The 14056-nt window shown below is 41.2% G+C and overlaps 1 protein-coding gene across 2 annotated transcripts in view; it reads left to right on the top strand.

Moving 5' to 3' along the window:
• Positions 1–14056, top strand: part of RAB7A (RAB7A, member RAS oncogene family) — a 97818-nt gene that overhangs the window by 61752 nt on the left and 22010 nt on the right. The window contains exon 1 of one of the 2 annotated variants that reach the window (XM_081078934.1): positions 2701–2770. The exons of the other annotated variant lie outside the window; for it this stretch is intronic. The gene's annotated coding sequence lies outside the window, so the exon portion shown is untranslated. Of the gene's footprint in view, positions 1–2700; positions 2771–14056 lie in introns of those variants that run through there. 2 annotated transcript variants of the gene reach the window in all.

Raw genomic sequence — 14056 nt, forward strand, 5'->3', positions numbered from 1 at the left:
CGCAACTCCAGCTTTTTTCTAGCTTCCATTTGCGTCAAATATCTCACTCCAACCCTTCACTTTCAACCTGTGTGTGTCTTTTGATCTGAGATGAGTCTCTTGTATACAGCATATACAAGGGTCTTGTTTCCTTATCCACTCAGCCACCCTATGTCTCTTGATTGGAGCATTTAATCCGTTTACATTTAAAGTGATTATTGATACCTACATAGTTATTGCCATCTTTAAATTTGTAGTAGATCGTTTTCATCTTCTATTTACAGAAGTCCTTTTAGTATTTCTTGCAATGCTGCCTTGGTTGTAATAAATTCCTTCAGTTTGTTCTTTTCTGGGAAGCTCTTTAACTCGCCATCAACTTTAAATGATAGCCTTGCTGGATAAAGCAATCTAGGTTGTAGGCTTTTGTGTTCCATCACTTTGAGTATCTCCTGCCATTCCCTCCTGGCCTTCAATGTTTCTGTAGAAAAGTCATTCCAAAGGCATTTCTTTATGTCTTGCATAATCCTTTTAGATTTTTGCTTACTGCCTTTAACCATTATTGCTAAAGGACCACATATTACTGCACACAAAGAAGTTAACGGCTCTAATTTTTTTTGCTTTCAAATTTTTTTGGGGGAACAATGTGTTTCCAGAACCCATTAGCTCCGTGTCAAGTTGTTGTTTTCAATCTAGTTGTGCAGGGTGCAAGTTCACTGATCCATGTGGGAATGAAATCGGCGACCTTGGTGTTATGAGCACTGCCCTCTGACCACTGAGCAAACTGGCTGCCTGGCTCTACCTTTTAAGTGAGCCCACAGTCAACACTTAGTACTGTGTCTGCTTCAGAGGCTTTGCTCTGGTCAGAATCTCAGCCAGCCTTTCCTCCTATTGACATAGATGAGGTGTCATGATGGGCAAGAGCTCAATGTCTTCACTTGAATGAGAGCTAACTAGCCTTGTGCTAAGAGACTTAGAATCATCAGTCCTAGTTTGAGACTCTAAGAAGACACTCAACATCAGCACCCTGGAACTATGTATTTAAACCAAGAAAGACCGCTGTTCTCCAGGTCTCTTCCTTGGCCTCCAAGAATGTGCACTATCTGAGCAGTAGTTGTTTACCAAGCTGTGACATGTGACAGGCACTGCTTTAATTGGGGATTCAGGGATGGAGGAAAGACTGCCTTCACGGAGAACTTGCCTCCTCCTCTTCCCCCAGCTGGGTGACAGGCAGATAAACAGGTAGTCATAAATCAGTATGTTAAAAGGCTACCCCAGCTCCCATATGCTCTGGGGCTTGTGGGAGTGGTGTCCAGGAAGACAACCTGCTCCTCACCCCCTCCCACTTGAGCAGGCTTCTGGGTACAAAGGAGGAGGGGTGGAAATGAGGCATATTCTGGAGAAATGTTGCAAGGTTGGACTACATAACTCCCTCGCATGGTTGTCTGGAGTGCCCATGGCAGCCTGGGCTTTAGCTTTTGTGTGCCCTCTCAGGCCTCCGGTCTTGGTGAATTCATGCTTCTCCCACATCCCCACTATCTTGGCCCCAGACAACTCTTTCTCGTCTGTCTGATGTCCACTGCTTCCCAAACCTGACGTTCCAGTTTTGCTTTTTCTCATTTCAGTTCCTGGGAACTCCTCTCAAGTTTGTAATAAATTGAAAACAAGTGAAACATCCCGAACAACTAGTGTTTTGGTGGGCTTTTTTAAAAGGTTTTATTGGGGAAGGGGAATAGGACTTTATTGGGGAGCAGTATGTACTTCCAGGATTTTTTCCAAGTCAAGTTATTGTCCTTTCAGTCTTAGTTGTGGAGGACGCAGGTTAGCTCCAAGTCCAGTTGCCGTTGTTAGTTGCAGGGAGTGCATCCCACCATCCCTTGTGGGAGTCGAACCGGCATCCTAGTGGTTGAGAGGATGCGCTCCAACCAACTGAGCCATCCGGGAGCTCAGCGGCAGCTCAGCTCAAGGTGCCGCGTTCAATCTTAGTTGCAGGGGGTGGAGCCCACCGTTCCTTGCGGGAGTCAAGGAGTCGAACTGGCAACCTTGTGCTTGAGCCCACTGGCCCATGTGGGAATCAAACCGGTAGCCTTCAGAGCCTTCGGCGTTAGGAGCACGGAGCTCCTCACGGATCCTGAGCCACCGGGCCGGCCCCCTGACCAATTCGTTTTGACACACTGAGTGCTCTTTAGGCATTTCATGTACAGGTGTTTGGTCTCACTTTTGAAAACTGTCAGTATTTCTGCTGATAGTGTTTCTGTCTTGCTCTGCTACTCTTAAAGTACTCTGTATTTATATTGCCCTGTGCAGTGATTATGTCTTCTTGCCTACCAGACAGCAAATCTCTGGAAGGCAAGGTCAGCCATCTGTTATTCTTTGTACTGCCCTCCATGTCTGGTGAATGCTGACGTTCCCGTTTTAGCACAGGCACCTAAACCTAAGTCATGAAATCCTAGCACAGACAAGCATTCCTTCAGTTAACAGTGAAACAAGATATAACTAAATACAACCGTATCTTTTAAAAATAGATTTGATTGCAAGATTACTCCAGGCCTTCGAGTATTGGAGGAAAGGGGAATATGATAAAATTTAACTGAGCTCATATTTTTCTTAGTGTTGGAAATCCCTGTAGACTATAAGATGGAAGTAGTTGAATGTGAATTTCAAAATACATGTTCCATACCACATCCTTGAGTCTGTAAAAGCACTGGTTCTTGAACTTTCCAGAGTACGAACTACTTCAGCAAGACAAGAAATTCCACAGGACTTGCTCTGTCTGCAGCCACCTGTGTTTCAGGTATGAGCTCCCTATTTTGGCAGGTTCCACTCTGGGTTTGTCACAGCTTAGCCCCACCCAAAATATCTTGGCTTTTACTGGGTTTTTCCTACAGTGAAAGGTAACTATTACTCACATCCTTTATCTGTGTTTTGGTCCATGTCTGTCCTCTACTCAGTTATACATTTACCATTCAAAGACATTTTGAACATTAACCAAAATAAAACATATTTAATTGAGTAAAGACCATGTCTTCTTTGTGTGTCAAGATCACTTCAAACGTAATTCCCTTCCAGAAAACTCCTGGCTCTTTTTCAGGATTCCCTAACCCCAAAGACCTTTTCAATCTTGTCCTTTCAGTCTTAGTTGTGGAGGACGCAGGCATATACCTAGGCAACTTCCTTGGCATTTCCCTCGTTTCCTGCACCCTTACCAATCCAGTCCATAACTTGATGCTGTTTATCTTTACTTCAAACCCTAAAATGCATCCATTTGCTCCCACTTTGACCACTACTCTGGAGTAGTCATCGTTGCCTGAAATTTACAGCAGCCTCCGCTCAGGTCCACAATAGGGTCTCCTTCTGTTCTCGCACCATCTCCCCACCCACGGCAGGCAGGGCTCACAGTATGGACAAAACTGCGTGAAAATCCTCTTTCTCTGGCCTATCCGTGTTATCAGTTCATAACCTCCAGATTTTTGTTTCCTCCTCCAACACGGCTTTTGCATGTGCTATTCTTTCTGCCAGGAAAACTGTTTTGCTCTCTTTCCTCCTTCAGATCCAGGTTCAGTCAGTTCTTCCTGGAAGAATCCCTTCCGTAACTCCCAGCTAAGGAATTAGCCTTAAAATAAATTTAACATGTCTTTATCACAGTCGTGTTTTACTTTTGCATTTTATGTGATTTCTGCTTATCGTCTAATGTCTGTTCTTGCCCTTGATATTTATTTAATGAATGAGTATAATAAGATTAATGTGACACTAATTGGTAGGTAGTCCTGGAGCTTTAAGAGTTCTATTCATTTCATGATCAGAAAGGCCCGCTTTTTAGGTGTTTCTAACTAGGTGTTTTCTAACCTCAGATTTCTATGAAGGCAAGACTTAACAGTCTTGTTTGCCTTCCCACCAGAGGCTGATGATTCAGAAAACCAAAGGTGCTTATCAAGCCTTAGACTGGGGTACCTTTGCCATAAAAGTTTGTCATAGTATTTTTATTAATGGAAATAAACTTACACATTCCTTTTTTTTTTGAAAGGAAGGTACAGCTCACAGTGGCCCATACGGGTATCAAACCAGCAATCTTGGTGTTATCAGCACCACGCTCTAACCAACTGAGCTAACCGGCCACCCCTAAACTTACACATTCTTGATTTTTCTTACAAATATTCTGAGTTTGTTAAAAGTATGAATTGCATTTACAATTTTTATGTAAAATCTCAAATATGTACAAATATGTACAATAGCGAGAATAGAATAGTGTTACGTATGCATCGCTCAGCCTTAGTTATCAGCTCGTCTGATAACTAAGATGGTGCTCGTCATCTCACCATCTTTTATTTTGAAGCATGAAATGCCTTTTTTGATCTTGATGATCGCCCAGTGTAGCGGCTGCGGTGAGGGTCTTTGGAATCGGTCCACAGCTCCAGTCTCACATCTGAATATTTTTAGGAACCCAGTGAACACTTGTGAGCTTCTAGTTTCTTGTCTGTTAAATGAGAATTTGATCTTCTTGGCTTGTCGTGGGGATTAAATGAATGACCTCAGTAAAATCTGTAGTGCATTACCTAGCACAGAGCGTGTTCAGTTAAGTGGTGTTTATTTCTTGCTGTTTAATAGGCTGTGCTCGTCCACTGTTTGTCCCCTAATCTGATTCCTCAGTTTGGAAAATCAAAAAAAGATCTGCCGGGTGGCTGGATGGCACAGTTGGTTAGAGTGCGAGCTCTCAACAACAAGGTTGCCATTGAAGGACAACATCTTGGAGCTGATGGGCCCTGGGGAAGCACACTGTTCCCCAGTAGTCCCCAATAAAGATCTGCCTACAACAAACACTACTGTTCATCTTGACAACCAGCATAGTAGTGTGTGTGTGTGTGACTTCAAATGCCTTCCTGGTCTCTCCCCTGTAACATCCAAAACTTCATCAGCCAGTGTTGCTTGCGTACCTCAGTCTGAGCCTTGAAGTTCATCAGTTTTGAAGGCAAGATGACTGCTGGGTCTTCTATAATGTTCAGGTACAGAGCACAGAATCTTGGAAGAAAAAGGCTTGGAGATGTTTCATACTAGTTAAAGTTTAGAATGGTGCTTTTGAATCTGCTCAGAAGCCTGCTACCGCTGAAATCTGTGTCTCTATGATGGTTCCTTCCCAATGCTATAGTTAGAGTGTGATTGAAAGATACATGTTTAAAATGTTTGACTACTTATCTTAAGAAGCGCAAATGGAACCAGTCAACCCTCATTTCTAGCTACAGGCATACTTCATTTTATTGTGCCGCCACAGATGTGTTTTTTACAAATGGAAGGCCAGATCCTCAACCAGCAAAAGGATTATTCCTCACTTTATTGAGATACTTGCTTTATTGCAGTGGTCTGGAGCCGAACTTGCAATGTCTTTGAGATATGCCTGTATATGATTAACAATGACTTGTGCTCATGATAGCTGGAGTATGGTGAAGTGGAAAATACGAGCTCATTGCTGATAGGGGTGGAAACTATTCTGGAAAGTAATTTGTCAATATATTTCAAGAGCCTCTAAAATATCTGTACCATTTAGCTGAGTAATAACACATTTGTGAATGTGATCAGATTATGCTAACAGATGATACGTAGGTTCATCTCATAATTAAAAACAACTATGTGCTTAAATAACAAGGAAAGGAGTGGAATTAACCATACGCTGAAATAGCATGCAACCTCAGTGTTAATAACATGTGAAGATACTCAGTGTAGAAAAAACTGCAAAATTTAAACACTATAATCTCAGTCATTTGCAGGAAAACTAGAAAGACTTACACCCTGATGCTCACAGTGATTGCTTCTTAGGAGATGAAATCGTGAGTGGCTTTTTGTCTTTGCTTCATTCCTTACCTGAACTTAGTACTTACCTGAACTTTCTACAATTCAGTACTTTAATTGGAGGTGGTGGATGAGGGGCATGGCAACAGAAAAGTCAATGTTTTGGTTAAGATCTAGGTGTTCATAGGTAGGCAAGTTGGGAACACCAACCAAGTGAACAATGTTAATGGACTATAGAAAGGCAATTAGTTTAACTGTCCCAGCCTATTGAACCATTAGCATTTATCCATATATTTAGTACCATCGTTACATATGCGTATTAGATACACATATAAATCAGGACAGCAGTTATTGATCTTTCAGTGGTTTCCAAGCCTGGGGCATGCGCCTCAGTTGCCAGAGGGAACTTTTAAAAATGTCTAATGGGGTTCTGCTCCCCACACCTGGTGAATCAGAATCCACTTTTTGGTGAGAGCTGGTATTGCAGGATGGCATGGTTAACTGTTGGGGCCTGGACTGACTGACACCTGATAATTGCAGCTCTGCCACTTAATTGCTGTGTGACCTTGGACACGATAAACACCTGGTTCAGTTTAATTCCCTGCATTTTACACTGTTATCTTGATGACTGCAAAAACTTTGCTTTCAACTGCTTGATACTGCAACTCCCTCTAGAACCTGACCTCTACTTGAGCATGGTCATTGTGCATTTTTGATTACCGTGCAAAATTGTTCTACTCCAAGAATTCAGACTTTGAAATGGCCCCACTGGCCCTGAACTTTGAACTTCCTACCCTTTCCCGAGTCTTCTCATTTTTCCTACATCAGTCCTTCGTTCTCATTGCCCCATTTGCATTCTCTGTCAGGTCCTTTCTGCCCTCACTAACCACGCCCAGCCTAGACCCTTGAACAGTATTTTCCCTGCTTGATGCTTCCTTCTGATGTCTGCCTGTGTGGTCATTTGGCATCTCTGCTTCAGATACAAGGGAAGTGATAACTGCGGGCTAATGGAGGGAAATTCTAGGTTTGGACTTATTACACAAGAAACATCCTTGAGGAAGAAAATCAATTCAGCATAGGGTACTGTTAGTGTTTGCTCCAAAAAGTACTTGTTCTTTTAAGGAACTCAGTCTAGAGCGCACTGACGAGGTTTGATTTGACAGCAGAAAGAAGTGATAGGTAGGTGATAGCTGGTCAAGGAACGTGCATAGTCCAGCAAGCTAAGAAAGTTTTTATTGTAAGACAGAAAAGTAGATCGGACTGAGCAAAGACCACTACAGTGCAGGCTGCACACCTAAAGGAGACTTGCAGACCCAAAGGAGGGAGTGAGGAGGATTTTATAGGGGCTGTGCTGACAGAAAATGCTGACTGCTTGCAAGCCAGTAACTGTTTTGTGGCGTTTTCTGTTATCGCAAGTTTGGCTCTGTCTGCAGGTGCAGGCCAACAGACTCTGTCTGTAAATCAAGGTCTCTAAGACCTAACGTTCAGAAACCTAACATTAAGTCGAGGTCTCTAACATTGAGAGATCTAACAGTAAGGAAATTTGTTATGAATATACCTTATTCTAGAAAGGTTTTAGGAGATACTCATATGTAACCAGATTAATGGACATTATCTGAAATGTTCATTTCCAAGGAACGGGTCAGGGGCCTTGTATACAAGAACTCTTTTCTTTAGTTCTGCTCCGCTTGCTTCATTTTCTCCTGTAAAAAGAAGTGTTCTGTGCATTAGAGAACTGTTTTCCAGTTAGAAATTTCTAACTTTGTAGAATTTAAAGAGGTAATTTCAGTCTTCAGAAATCCATGAAAATGGTGATGGAAATGGATAACAGAAAGCAAAAACTGCCAGTGGAGATTTTAACAGCTCTGCTGCTTGGGCAGCTTCTTGTGACAAAAGTTCTGTACAAGTTTTGCTTTTTTCTAGAAACAAGTGTCCCATTCTTGATCCTGGACAACATTTAGTACACAAAACAAAACAAACAAACCAAAAAAAACATAGCTCTTAACGTTTGCCAGTTTAAAGCCGTCAACGTCCTTGTGAGACCTGATGTGTGATTTCTTCAGATCAGCTGTTGAGTACCATTTGCAGCAACCCCTGACTGTTTAGCAAGCCCTAAGTGAAAATGAAAATCTACATTGATGTGTAGTTTGTCTTTCATGATGAGCAAGGAATATTTTTGTAATCATAAAACTTGTTTGCAATATCAACAGGTTACCATATTTCTCAAAAATGGAAATAGCCTTTTGAGTTTAAAAGTAATGTGCCCCTCTAAAGATCATAATAAGTGAGTATAAAGAACACAAAACTATTTGTAATCCCACTGTTGCGGGAGTCACGGTTCTTCTTGCCAAAGCAGTGAAGAATCAAAGGTCAGCATTGCTGATTAATATGCAAGCAGGGTTTATTAGTGATGCGTGCTCAGGGAAGAGAACGGGTCTAGCCAAGGTGGGGAAGAGGGGGAGAGAGAGAGAGAGAGAGAGAGAAAGAGAGAGAGAGACAGACAGACAGCGCGAGAGCGCGCTCTTGTCTTGAGGACTTACAGTTTGCTGGGTGAGGTGAGGGAGTTACATATTGATTTAGTGGAAAAAGTGGTGCATGCTCTTCCACATGAGGTCTGTTGACTCAGATCCTTATCTTGCTGCAGACCACCTCTTATCATCTGTTGTTATACAAAACAGATGCGTGGCTGGAGGCAGTTAATCAAAGCTAGTTTTGAGCTTTTTCTGTGGGCACTATGGACTCTCTCCCACCCCTCAGATGTTCTTTGTCTCAGTAAAATTGTCATCTTTCTCATTTAGGCCTTATACTGCTGTTTAGGCCTTATACCTCCTCCTTCTCCTACTTACATTTTCTATTAGGTTGGTGCCAAAGTAATTGCTTTTTAAAATGTTAAAAACAATTGCAAAAACTGCAATTACTTTTGCACCGACCTAATAACTTCTACTTAACACCACCACCCAGGAAAAACCTGCTAATATTGTGTATCTCTTTCAACTTCATGCATAGCCTTTATGTTTAAGTTTTTACTCCTTTGGAATCTTTTGTGGAAGATGAGGTGCAGGGATCTTAATTTTCACCAAAATTTTTCTGGCTTCCACCACTTAGGAATTGTTCATTATTTTTGCCACTGAATTTTATATGCTATATTTGTCCAGATTGTTCATTTACAAAGTCTCTATTTAGACCTATTCCAGGCCCACACTGTTAAGGCAAGTCCCCTGTCATTACTCTTCTTTGGGAGGAATGGAAGGGACTATTATGTGTTTATTTTTATGAATAGAGTTAAAATTATTTCATCAAATTGCCCCCAGAATTTTGGAATTGCTTAAATAGGGAAGAATTCATTCCTTTACATACCTCTTCCTACTGGAAATATCTCTACATTCAGATTTTCTTTTTTTCAGTAAAACTGTCATCTTTCTCATTTAGGCCTTATACTGCTGTTAATCACTGCAGTATAAACTTGGAATGTCCTTTAAGAAGATGAATTAGCAAAAGTTATGAAAATGTTAATACTTTCGACCTAGTAATCCCATTCCTAAACAATATCTGTGAGTTAAGATTAACAAAACACTTTTTTCCCCTGTATGAGAATTTGACTTGTGGTTAACTTTCTAGCTGTTTCCCTGGGACCCCGATAAAGGCAGACTGTCATCTCTGTTGCTGGGCAGCACTGCTTGTGGCAAACTCACTCCTAGTTGGTAATTGTATCTGGATACGGAGGGCTGTGAGTACCTGATGATCCCCATACTTGGGCTTCATGGAACACAGTGGCTAGATGTGTCCCTCATGGGGAGCCAAAGGAGCTATCAAAATATTGGCTCCCCTTAGGAATAAGGGCTCTAAGTCAGGGTGTTAAGTCCACATTATCTCCTATGTGGACTGTTGCAAGTACAACCAGCAAGTTTTGTTCTTGTGCTAGTCCTCAGTAAATGGGTACAAGGTGTGGCCTGTGACAGTCTTGTGGGTCTGAGTCTGAGAAGGCCTTCCCCCATCCCGTGGGCTTTACCCTGTCCCAAGGAAATGAGCCCACAAATGGAAGTTCGAAGATGTTTCTTGCAGCATTACTTTTCCATAATTTTTGATATATTAAATAAAAGGCAGGAATGGCTATTTAAACACTTAATTCACTTAAAGGAATATTGGACATTAAGACTATAATAGAAATAAGGATAAATGATAACGCGGAAGGAACAAAATGCCAGATTGTATGCTGAGGCTATAGGACTGCTCTCATAGGGTGCAAGGAATAGAATATATGAAGGTGTGCCTGGGAACATTTGGGGATGTAAATTCTCACAGTGGCTGCTGGGATACGTGCTTGGCCTTGGAAGGATTGACTACCCTCCCAAGGACCAAGAAAATATTTACAGGATGTGGAGCCTGGCCTTCGCCTTGGTACAGGTGGGCCGAGCTCCGATACATCTAATCACGGACCAAGGACTGGCCCCGGCTCCTAGCCAGATCCGAGACCAGTGCCTTGTGTTGTTAACACGTATGCTTATTGGCTCCTTGCTGCTGTTGTTAGTGAAGTCCTAAAAAACCCCAGAAAGCGGAGGCGGAACAGCAGCAGTTGTTCTGGCCGCCTGGGCTGCTGTAAGGTGTTTCGCTCGTGCTGATGAAGGGCCGGTGCTGTTTCTGCGCATGATGTTTTGCCGATGTTGATAAACTACCGGTGCTGTTTCTGCGCATGATGTTTTGCCCGTGTTGATTTTTTACCGGTGCTGTTTCTGCGCATGATGTTTCGCCCGTGCTGATAACTTTACTCGATTGGGATTTTGCCATGCTGATGAAAGGCCGTTGCTGTTTCTACGACTCTAATTGACCGGGCTCTGGTGGTATGATGAATTGCCTCCTTGCTTGTTAGTGGTATGATAATATGTTCCTCTAATCTCTGTCTTGTCTTACTTACTTTCACTTTGTAATAGAACTCTTTAACCCCTTCATCCCGGCTTGTGGTGGTGTGTCTTGTGTATCGGGCCTTGAAAATAAGTCTGTGCACAGCAATCGATAATACTTATCGATACATAGGGACATGGGGGACTCTGTACCGCATCCCCAGCTGCTTTTGGGGATTATTATGACTGGGTTTGCAGATGAGGAAGGAGATTTAGGTGTTGTGCTCTGCTGTCCAAGAGGGTCATCCTGACAAGATAGCCCCAGGCACATCTGCAGCCTTTGTAAGCAGAAATACAAAGGAAACAAACATGAAATCTGTCACGTGGGACCAGGGAGGGAGCTTGTGTATTTCTTGTTTTTTGTGTTTTTTTTCTTTCTAATATTAAATAATACTAGTATACCGGTGAAACTCACTAAACCAAATTATGGAAATCCCATTTCCTATTCTCGAATTTTTAAAATATTCTTCAGTAATTTCTTAAGAGAAGGTACCATTATCTTGTGCACCTGAAACTAATAAAAAAAAAAAAGAGAAGGTACCATTAGAGCATGAACTCTTGCTTCTCCATTCCTTGATCAAAGAATAAAGTTTCTACTCTAAAAAAAAATGTACAAAGCTTCTCATTTTTACATCCATTTCGTTAATTTGTTCTTCTTTGGATTTGAAATTTGTCTCAACTGTGATAATCTGATCTCTAGTCCAAAATGTGGTACCAGACCTTGGGATGAAACTCTTAAACCTTGGTCAAAGCAGTCCCGGGGAGGAAGATGGAGCCGTAGGACTCTACAAATAAGGGGTGATTTGGCATATACAGGCATACCTAGCTTTACTTTGCTTTACAGATACTGTTGTTTTATAAATTGAAGGTTTGTGGTAACCCTACTTCCAGCAAGTCTGTCAGCACTGTTTTTCCAATAGTTGCTCACTTTGTATCTCTGTGACATTTTGGTAATTCTTCCAATATTTCAAACTTTTTCATTAGTATTATAATTGTTGTGGTAACTCGGGGCCTCCCTATTCTCTAAGACACAACAACATTGAAATTAGGCCAATTAACCCTACACTGGCCTCTAAGTATTCAAGTGAAAAGAAGAATCACATGTTCTCTAACTTTAAATCAAAATCTAGAAATAATTGAGCTTAGTGAGGAAGGCATGTTGAAAGTCAAGATAGGTCGAAAGCTAGGCAGGCCTCTTGTGCTAAATAAACAGTTAGCCAAGTTGTAAATGCAAAGGAAAAATTCTTGAAGGAAATTAAAAGTGCTACTCCAGTGAACACATGAATGATAAAGCAAAACAGCCTTATTGCTGATGTGGAGAAAGTTTTAGTGGTTTAGATGGAAGATCAAACCAGCCACTACACTCCCTTAAGCCAAAGCCTAATCCAGAGCGAGGCCCTAATTCTCTTCAATTCTGTGGAGGCTGAAAGAGGTGAGGAAACTGCAAAAGAAAAGTCTGAAGCAAGCAGAGGTTGGTTGATGAGATTTAAGGAAAGCCATCTCCACAACGTAAAAGTATAAGGTGAAGCAGCCAGTGCTGACATAGAAGCTGCAACAAGTTACCCAAAGATCTGGCTAAGATCATTAATGAAGGTAGCTACACTAGACAACAGGTTTTCACTGTGAAGGAAACCGCCTTATATTGGAAAAAGATGCTGTCTAGGACTTTCATAGCTGCTGTGTTTCTTGAAAATAAAACCTAGCCAGACAGTCAGCTCTAATGCATCTTTTGGAGCAAAAATTAATATAAGACCCGGTCTTATATTACATTGTATTATATAAGACCTGGTCTTATATAAGACCCGGTATTGTATTGTATTGTATTTATTATATTATATTATTATGCCCAGTCCTATATTAATTTTTGCTCCAAAAGACACATTAGAGCTGATTATCCAGCTAGGTCTTATTTTCGGGGAAACACAGTAGAGAGAAGTCAATGCCAGGCTTCAAAAGACAGGCTGACTCTGTTATTAGGAGTTAATGCAGCTGGTGATGTTAATTTGAAGCCAGTGCTCATTTACCATTCCAAAAATCCTGGGGTTCCTTAAGAATTATGCTAAATCTGCTCTGCCTATGTTCTGTAAATGGAATGCAGCTTGGATGACAGCACATCTGTTTACAACATGGTTTACTGAATATTTTAAGCCCACTTTTGAGACCTACTGATCATAAAAAAAGGATTCCTCTCGAAATATTACTGCTCACTGACAGTGCACCTAGTTACCCAAAAGCTCTGATGGAGATGTACAGTGAGATGAATGTTGTTTTCATGCCTGCTAACACAACATCCATTCTGCAGCACACAGATCAAGGAGTAATTTCACCTTGCAAGTCTTATTATTTAGGAAATACATTTCATAAGGCTGTGGCTGCCATAGATAGTGATTTATCTGATCAATCTGGGCAAAGTAAATTGAAAACCTGGAAAGGAGTCACCATTCTAGATACCATTGAGAACATTTGTGATTCAGAAAGAGGTCAAAATAGCAAAAATAATACGAGTTTGGAAGAAGTTGATTCCAACCCTCATGGATGACTTTGAGGGGTCCAGTGGAGAAAGTACAGATGTGGTGGTACAGATGTGGAAATACACCAAGAGCACTAGAATTATAAGTGGAACCTGAAGATGTGACTGAATTGTTGGATCTTAGGATAAAATTGAATGGATGAGGGGGTGCTTCTTACGATCAGCAAAAGAAATGTTTTCTTAAGATGGAATGTACTCCCAATAAAGATGCTGTGAAGATTTTTGAAATGACAACAAAGGATTTAGAGTATTACATAAACTTAGTTGATAATAGCAGTGGCAGGGCTTGAGAGAACCGACTTCAATTTTGAAAGAAGTTCTGCTGTGGCTAAAATGCTATCCAATAGCATCACATGCGGCAGAGAAATTGTTCATGAAAGGAAGAGTCAACCGATGCAGCAAACTTTATTGTTGTTCTCTTTTAATAAATTGCTACAGCCACCCCAACCTTTAGCAGTTACCACTCTCATCAGTCATTAGCCATCAGCATCGAAGCAAGACCTTCTATCAGCAAAATGATTATGAGTCATTGAAGACTCAGATGATGGTTAGCATTTTTCAGCTATAAAATAATTTAAATTAAGATATGTACACACTGGTTTTTTTGATGTAATGCCATTGCACACTTAATAGAGTACAGTATAGTGAAAACATAATTTTTATATGCTGTGGGAAACCTAAAAATTCATGTGGCTCCCTTTATTGCAATATTCACTTTATTGTGGTGGTCTGGAACCGGGCACATAATATCTCTGAGGTATGCCCGTTATCTCTCACTGCTTATAGGAAAACAAACCAAAAAACCTAGATATGATGGAAGATAAAGGAAATGGGCTTTGCCCAACTCCCCCTCATCTTATACTGCTTTCTA

This window comes from Rhinolophus hipposideros, assembly GCF_964194185.1.
Source record: "Rhinolophus hipposideros genome assembly, chromosome: 17".
Lineage (NCBI taxonomy): Eukaryota > Metazoa > Chordata > Mammalia > Chiroptera > Rhinolophidae > Rhinolophus > Rhinolophus hipposideros.